We start from the raw sequence: 8,698 nt of genomic DNA, 5'->3' as shown, positions 1-8,698 counted from the left end.
TGCAGCACAGCAATGTCCACATTGAGCCTTGTGAGTTCTTTGTCCATCAAAGCTGTCTTGTGTGTGTCATCAACCTGCAGAAGGGTGTCAGTAAGGCCAGGACACATGGTCCTCACATTCCAGCTTGCGATGCGAAGGACTGGTGTCTTCTTTGTTGAGCTTGTTTTTCTTGGTGCATTGATTATCGATCCGCCTGTTGAGAGATGACTCTCTAAGCTCCAAGCACCCATTGAAGCAAGCAGGTTGTGGCAGGAAAGCACCTAACTGATTGGGGGCTGCCCAGCTTGGAGTGGGTGGTAGCTATCCAATGAGATGCGATGATCTCTTCAACTGTCAGAAGTAACCCCTGGCGCTCATACTCTGCACCAATTGAGTGAGAGCTTATAATCGGTAACCGTTTCTTCCCGTGTTGTGCTAATGTTTAAGCACAAATAGTGTCCTCTACACGGCACATTAGTACTGAACACAAAATGGCTCCTTTGGTCATGTGTTAATTATAAAATGGCTTTCTTGACCTTGTTAGTTATTACAATGGATACATGATAAAAATGGTCAAATTAAACTAAGATCGAACTACCCAAGCTTACCTGCATCCTCCAGTCCTCTGGCAACATTCCCATATTTAAGGAGGATTGAAAGATTGTGGTTCGAGTCTCTGATATTTCCACCCTTACTTCCCTCAGCAACCCAGGATGCAGCCCATTCAAACTGGGTGACTTTTCTACTGTGAGAGCTGCCAACCTTGTAATTGTCTCCTCTTTATCTATTTTCATCCTGTCCAATTTCTTCACTTCCTCCTCCTTTACTGTGACATTTGCAGCATCCGCTTATTTTGTGATACTTAATCAGTGCCTCAGCCACACCCTCTGCCTCCACAGGATCTCCTAATTGACCCACCCTTTCATTGACTGTCCATATGTTGGTAAAAGACTTCAGTGTTCCCAGTTATGTGACCTGCTAATCTTTTCTCATACATTCTATTGCTGATCTCATTTCCTTTTTCAGCTCTCCTCTGTACTTTCTATATTCTGCTTGTTTCTCCTGCATATAAATCCTCACATGATTTCGATATTAATGATTTTTGAACTATTTTGTTGAAGGATTGAGTTTTGTAAATTTCTCCCTAGCTCCCCTCATGGTCAGGCAGAAAGTTTAACTGCTGTGTTTTCAAACAGCAACAGCTTTATTTGAAAAGCCATTGTGACAGGATTCCGGGTTTTAATCCAGTCACAAATCTGGTTCTGATGTCTTGTGGCTCCAGCTGTCACATGACCTGTCAGAGGATGACCTCATAATTGACCAAGTCATGGAGCTGTGGGTTGATGTTTAAATTGTTGCAAAATAATTTTCCAGAAGGACAATCAAAATGAATCGATATATAAAAGGTAGATGTTGTGAATTTGTGCTCCCAGTGGAAATCCCTGCAGAGTCTGCTGGTTTTCATATCCCCAATTCCCCACAGGAAGCTCTGTGTCGGAATCTGTATTCATTATATCAATATTATACAGAATCATTTCATGGGAGACCCCAGTGTGAATTGTAAACAGGTGGGTCAGTTTTAACTTTCAAATTAACACAGAAGCAAAATACTGCAGATGCTGGAAATCTGAAATAAAAACAGAAAATGCTGGAAATACTCAGCAGGTCTGGCAGCATCTGTGGAGAGCGAAACAGAGTTAACGTTTGTGGTCTGTGACCTTTCATCAGAACTGGGCTGAAATTGTCTGAGGGCCAAGAGGCCTCTTTCTGTGCCTTAAACTTTCTATGAGTCTAAGATTCTATGAGATTCTGGAATCAATTTCAGGGTCGATGACATTGCACTCTGTAAGGATAGGAAGATGGAGATTATTAAGTACAGTGCAAGAATATAGATGCTTTTACATTATTTTAATCAAAAGTGATTTAAATTTTGTACTCACGAATCCTATCTTTTGATCACAATGACACTGATAACAATGGAAAAAGCAAGACTTGCATTTCACGACCACAGGACATTGCAAAGCCTTTCATAGCCAATGAAGGACTTTCCAAGTGTAGTCACTGTAGTCATGCAGGAAACATGGTGGCCAATGTGCGCACAGCAAGCTCCCAGAAACAACAACGTGATAAAAACGAGATAATCTGTTTTTAAGTGATGTTGATTCAGGGTTAAACAATGACCAGCATCCCAGAAATAATTCCCCTTCTATTCTCTGAAATAGTGCCATGGTACCTTTAACATCCACCTGAGAGGGCAGAGGGATCCTCAGTTTTCTGTTTCACTTGAGAAACAGCATTTCTGATAGTGCAGCACTGCCTTAGTACTGTACTGGAATGTCAGCCATTTTTAAAGGGCTGTTAGTCCTACTGGAAAATATTTAAAGGAAGATTAAATGAAATAAAATAAATACATTGCTTTTGCCTCTCTCCCATCCCCCCAATAACAGTTAAATTAATTATTTGCCCTTCCCTCCCAAAACCTACCTTTACCATCTGACCTTCCACCCAAAACTGCACAAACTGTAAACTGTAACCCTTCCAACCATCCCCTACACCCATGACATTAATTTGACTCCGCCCCCCCACCCCCACACTGAGAATCTTACCTTCTCCCCCCTCCCCACCAGTGTTGCACCTCATTTGCCCGGATGGGGCTCCGAAGGCACGGCAGTGCAGGCCACTGGGCTGAAGATCGCAGCGGAACATCAGGAAGTGATGGGATAATAATTAATGCAGGTTTGTGGTCCCGTTGCCGAGCGGTGGAGGTCCCCCACAAGGCCTCGCCGTCGCCGGCAATATCGAGCCAGGCCCTGCCGGCGTTGAGGTCCGTGGCGGGTCTCATCCGGGGCCATCTTCAGGCGGCCCCCACCCCACCCCCACCACAGATCTCGACGTCGAGGGCTCTACAGAATCCAGCCCATTGTTTCTGTCAATCTCAACTCCACAAGGATTTGCCTGTTAATTGTAGAAAAATTAAAGCTCTATAACCTTTTGATAAAAGGGGGTTCAAATCCATTTCCAAACAAATGATAGTTCTCATTGTATCTGGAACATGTTTTCTTCCATACAAACATACCAATTAGGAGCAGGAGTAGACCACTCGGCCCCTCGAGCCTGCTCCACCATTCAATAAGATCATGGCTGATCTGATTGCAACCTCAACTCCACATTCCCACCTGCCCCCGATAACTTTTCACCCCCTTGTTTATCAAGAATCTATCTACCTCTATCTTAAAATATTTCAGAATTTCTGTCGTCCAGCAACTCTCACTTTATTTCCTGGATTTCGCCTAAAAAATGTATTTCCACTCTTTGGATATCCTGTACTTCATTAATGTTTTTGCTCTCTGGGGATTTCCCTTTAATTATATTCAGTGCTGGTATTTTACTGCCACACACTGACTGAAAGTGTCCCATCTTTCTGCAGGAAAAACACTCAGCTTCTTTGGCGAGGCAGTTTTCCCACTTGTGTCTCTCTCGGCCACACCTACTGCAATTGGTTGCAGCTACCACTAGATGCTCTTCCCGTCTTTCTTGTCTTTTACCACTAATTTTTCCTTTTGCTTTCTTAACAAATTCAATTGAGTCTGCAACTCTCGAGATCAGACTCTCCCTGTCCCCTCGGACAACGGATTGGTTAAACTTTCTAACCTCTGTTTGTCTGCTCAATTGATACTCTTTCGTTAATGTGAGATCAGCCCTGGACTGTAGATGATCTGAAAGGGTGTTGTCTAATACCCCGAACACAATCCTGTCTCCATTCAGCTCTCCTCTTAAGTTGCGGTATTCACAATCCTCCGTGAGATTGTACAAGTCATTGATAAATGAATGAATACTCTCCCCTTTCTGTTTTGTACGCTTATGAAATTCAAAGTGATTCCTGACAATGCAGCAGCCAGCCGACGTCATCAGAGTGCTCCAAGCTGCGCACATGCACAAACTCTCTCCTGCGCTCTGAGATGCTGCGCATGCTCAGCCTACGTCTTCCAGGACGAAGTGGCGCATGCGCGGGAAAACTCTCTACCCCCTCTCAGCCACTCACTCCAGGCCGCTCACAGCCCGCTCCTCGCTACCCCGCTGCTCCGCCCTCCGGCCGCTTGCTACCCCCCCACCCCCGCACTGCCCTCTCTCCGTCCACTCACGCCCCGCTTCCCCCCCACGTCCCTCCAGACACTAGCTCTAAGCCATGCTGCTTCCCTCCTCTCGGCCTCTCGCTCCAACATTCGATCATTCTTCACCGCACCACCCGATAAAGCAAGGCGAGCCTTGAGGGGAGATGGGGCAATGTTGGAGCGAGTGGCCGAGAGGAGGGAAGCGGCAGAGCCCATGGCCTGGAGTGTGAGCGGCCATAAAGCAGGATGGGGGTGGTGGTGGGGGAAGCGGGGAGTGAGCAGTCAGAGAGTGGGATGGGGGGAAACGGGGAATGATCGTCCGGAGAATGGGATGGCACTGTTTAGAGGGGATTTGAGGAAAAAATGTTTCACCTCGAGGGTGGTTGGAATCTGGAACACATTGCCTGAAGGAGTGGTGGAGGCAGGAACCCTCACAACATTTAAGAAGTATCTAGATGAGCACTCAAAACGCCACAGAATACAAGGCTACGGCCACGTGCTGGAAAATGGAATTAGAATAGATAGGTACTTGATGGCCGGCACGGACATGATGGCCGAAGGGCCTGTTTCTGTGCTGTATAACTCTATGACTCCATGAAACCTCACTGAATTACAGAAGGTGTGCAGCACTGTCAGAGGTGCTGTCCTTCTAATGAGACTTCAAATAGCGCAACGTTCTCCGAGTATCAACCAAAACATGTCCATTGTGTAGAAATGTGCCATATTTGCTGATGAAACGACAGTCACTGCTCCTAAAATAATTCACTTAAGGTGAATTAAGGTGACTTGGTACTATATAACTGGCGAATGCGCAAGAGGTAGCGGGGGACTGTTGGGGTGGGACGGAGGCGGTGATGGCAACCTTTGAGGGGATTTTTGGGTCGAAGTTGTTTTCTGTGATAAATTGAGCAGCTCCAGCTTTATTCCTGGCAGCTGCCTGAATGTCACAGACAGTGACGTTTCAGTGGAAGAGGCTGCATTTGCGCATGTGCTAGTACAGCGTCACCTGGTGGTTGCGTTGTCAGCAAATGCAGCGTTTTAACTTTGGCTCCACGATGACATTTTTTTCCTCAATTAAAATAGGTCTTGAGTGCCTTAATAACTTCTTCACATGTAGCCTTCTGTTCTTCATGAGGATGTTGCCTGCACACTCCCTCCATTGCAGACAATAGCGTACTGACCTGCTCCATGTCTGGCTTCTGCACGAGACCCGATGCAGTACGATACCTTGCAAACCTCTGGAACCATCTCGGCCACTCCTCGGCTTGGTTCAGTCCAGTGACCTTTTCAAAGGTGCAGGCAAAGATTTCTCCATCTTCGCTTTGGTTTACTGTGGCCCCCATATAATATTCTGATATCTGTCAAGGCTCAGTACAGAATTTATAAGAATCTGACGGTTAAAATAACCTGAGTTTACTCTGCACATCTTGCATTGAAGGTTTCATCGACAACTCTCCATGAGGTGCTGTACAGATTATATTACATCACTTCCTGTGATGATGCACATAGTCTATTTATATAATCTGCCCAGTAACAACCCAATGTCCACTCTTATACTATTGTACAGATGTGAGAAAATCTGAGGATGGGAATGGAACGTCTGAATGAAGATTTGATGATGCTGATGATGTAAATGAGGCTGATCTGTTTCCCATTCCACAATCCCTCTTTATTTCTGTGCATGTTTCTCGATGCTGTTTCAACCAAATTGAAAAAGAATCACAAATCCTCCTCTGGAGCCTCAGATGTCCATTAAGAAAAGGCATGGTGGCCAAGTGGTAAGACATCAGTCTTGTAAACTGAAGATTACGGGTTCAATCCCCGTACGTGCTTTTTGATTAGTTTCTCACTTTAAATGTGATGTTTCCAGAAAAGATGTCTGTTGCATTTGTGTCGGCATTCTGGAAATCAGTGTCATGTTACACTTTATCCTGGACACTGGGAAGAACATGAGGAGTAGCCACATGGTCCCTTGAGCTTTCTCTGCCATTGATAGAGTGAAAATATCTGAGGTCCAAGCACTGAACCTTATTACTGTGCATTTGCTTGATATTTAACAGAGCTATTCTATTAATCCCACATCCCGCACTCCTGTCCTTTCCCCCATTGCCCTGTTATATTTTCCATGTCAGGTATTTATCCAATTCCATTTAGAGTTAACATTGAATCTGCTTCCACTGACCTTTCAGGATTGCACTCCAGACCAGAACAACACACTGCTGAAAAAACAATCTCCTCATCACAACTCTAATTCTTTTGTCAATTACTTTAAATGTGTTTCCTCTGGTTACTGACCCTTCTGTCACTGGCAACACTTTCTCCTTCTTCACTCTATCAAAACTCTTCAGGATTTGCATTTCCTGCTGCCTTTGCTGATATAACAAGGCTGAGAACACATCACCAAAAGGAATATGATTGGCTCTGAATCACATTTATCTTCCCTGTCAATCTGATGTGGACCTTGTATTTTCCCGGAACCAAACAACCTGAGCAACAAGTGTGGATTCCAGTGATTCCCACCGCTCTGAGAGAGAGAGGATGTGATAATGAGCCATATAGAAGAAAGGAGTGAGATAGAGAGTAAAATAGCCGTGGTCTGTTTCTACTAACGCCCGGCCCCCTACTTAAAATGGCATCATTTTCTCCTGCCTCTCCACATTCTAATCCATTGATTAATGCAATCCTTTCATCTGGAACATAGAACATAGAACAGTACAGCACAGTACAGGCCCGTCGTCCCACGATGTTGTGCCGAACCTTTAACCTACTCTAAGATCAAACTACCTACATACCCTTCATTCTACTATCATCCATGTACCTATCCAAGAGTCGCTTAAATGTCCCTAATGTATCTGCTTCTACTACCACCGCTGGCAGTGCATTCCACGCACCCACCACTCACTGTGTAAAGAACCTACCTCTGACATCTCCCCGAAACCTTCCTCCGTCACCTTAAAATTATGCCCCCTGGTCATAGCCCTTTCTGCCCTGGAAAAAAGTCTCTGGCTATCCACTCTATCTATGCCTCTCATCATCTTGTGCCCCTCTATCAAGTCACCTCTCATCCTTCTTCGTTCCAATGAGAAAAGCCCTAGCACCCTCAACCTTTCTTCGTAAAACATACCCTCCAGTCCAGGCAGCATCCTGGTAAATCTCCTCTGCACCCTCTCTAAAGCTTCCACATCCTTCCTATAATGAGGCGACCAGAACTGAACACAATATTCCAAGTGTGGTCTCAACAGGGCTTTATAGAGCTGCAGCAAAACCTCGCGGCTCTTAAACTCAATCCCCCTGTTAATGAAAGCCAACACACCATACGCCTTCTTAACAACCCTATCAACTTGGGTGGCAACTTTGAGCGATCTATGGACATGGACCCCAAGATCCCTCTGTTCCTCCACACTACCAAGCATCCTGTCTTTAAGCCTGTATTCTGCATTCAAATCCGACCTTCCAAAATGAATCACTTCACACTTTTCCAGGTTGAACTCCATCTGTCCCTTTAATTCCTGTTTCCTAATCCATTGATGTTTCACAATGTACTGAACTGTCCCAATCCATTGAAATAACTCAGTCTATAGAATTTTCCAATCCACTGATATTTTCCAGTCCATTGACTTTCCCAATCCATTAATGGTTCCTGACCATTGACATTCCCAATCCATTTATATTGCCTGTGATTTCAAAGCAACTGTGGAATACAAATAGTATCAGTATTATCAGATACATCGAGACGAGGTGCAATAGCCAAGTGGACAGATGTCAGGTTTATAAAGAAAAAAGCACTGGCTCGATATTTGTCCAGTCTATCACTGGATCTGAACTCTCAACCTACTGTTTTTCTGTGGGTCTGCTGACTTGTATATGTGAAGAACCATTGGATGTTTCTCAATCCTCTGACTTTTCTCATTCTTGTGCCATATTTGTTCCTTTGGGTTCACCAGTGAAGAAAATTATTCCCTATTACATTTGGTGAAGACTTTAATAACCTCACATCCTTGTGTCTCACCATCTCAGGTCAAACTCCCTACAGAAACTTTAAACATTTAACTATTCTGCTGGAAACATTTTCAAGGGCGCAGCCATTCCTTCATTATGCTTCCTTCTTTGACATGTGATTGACAAATATGTGTGTAATGGAGAGAGAGAGAGTGAAAAAAAAAGAGAGAGAGTGCAATAGAAAGTTCGAGGACCAGCTAAAGACAGATAGAGAGAGAGAGGCAGAGAGAGGTGAAGCGATAGACAGAGAGAGAGAGAGAGAGAGAGAAGGAGAGAGAGTCATTGAGTCATGGAGTCACTACAGTACAGGAAGTCATTTTGCCCATCAAGCCCATGTAAATAAATCCTTTCAGTCCCATTCCCCCGCTCTATCCCCATCGCCCTGTAAGTTATCTAAACCTGTCATATTTATTATAATCTTGTACATGTCTATCAAATCTCCCCTCAATCTCCTTTGCTGCAAGGAGAACAACCCCAGCTTCTCCAACCTAACCTTACAGCTAAAATCCCTCATGTCTGGAACCATTCTGTTAAATCTCCTCCACCCTCTCAAGGACACTCACATCCCTCCAAATGTGTGTTGACCAGAACTGGATGCAATTCTCTGG

This window comes from Heterodontus francisci, unplaced genomic scaffold (assembly GCF_036365525.1).
Source record: "Heterodontus francisci isolate sHetFra1 unplaced genomic scaffold, sHetFra1.hap1 HAP1_SCAFFOLD_51_2, whole genome shotgun sequence".
Lineage (NCBI taxonomy): Eukaryota > Metazoa > Chordata > Chondrichthyes > Heterodontiformes > Heterodontidae > Heterodontus > Heterodontus francisci.
The sequence above is the reverse complement of the archived record's forward strand: the minus strand, read 5'-3'. Positions refer to the sequence as shown.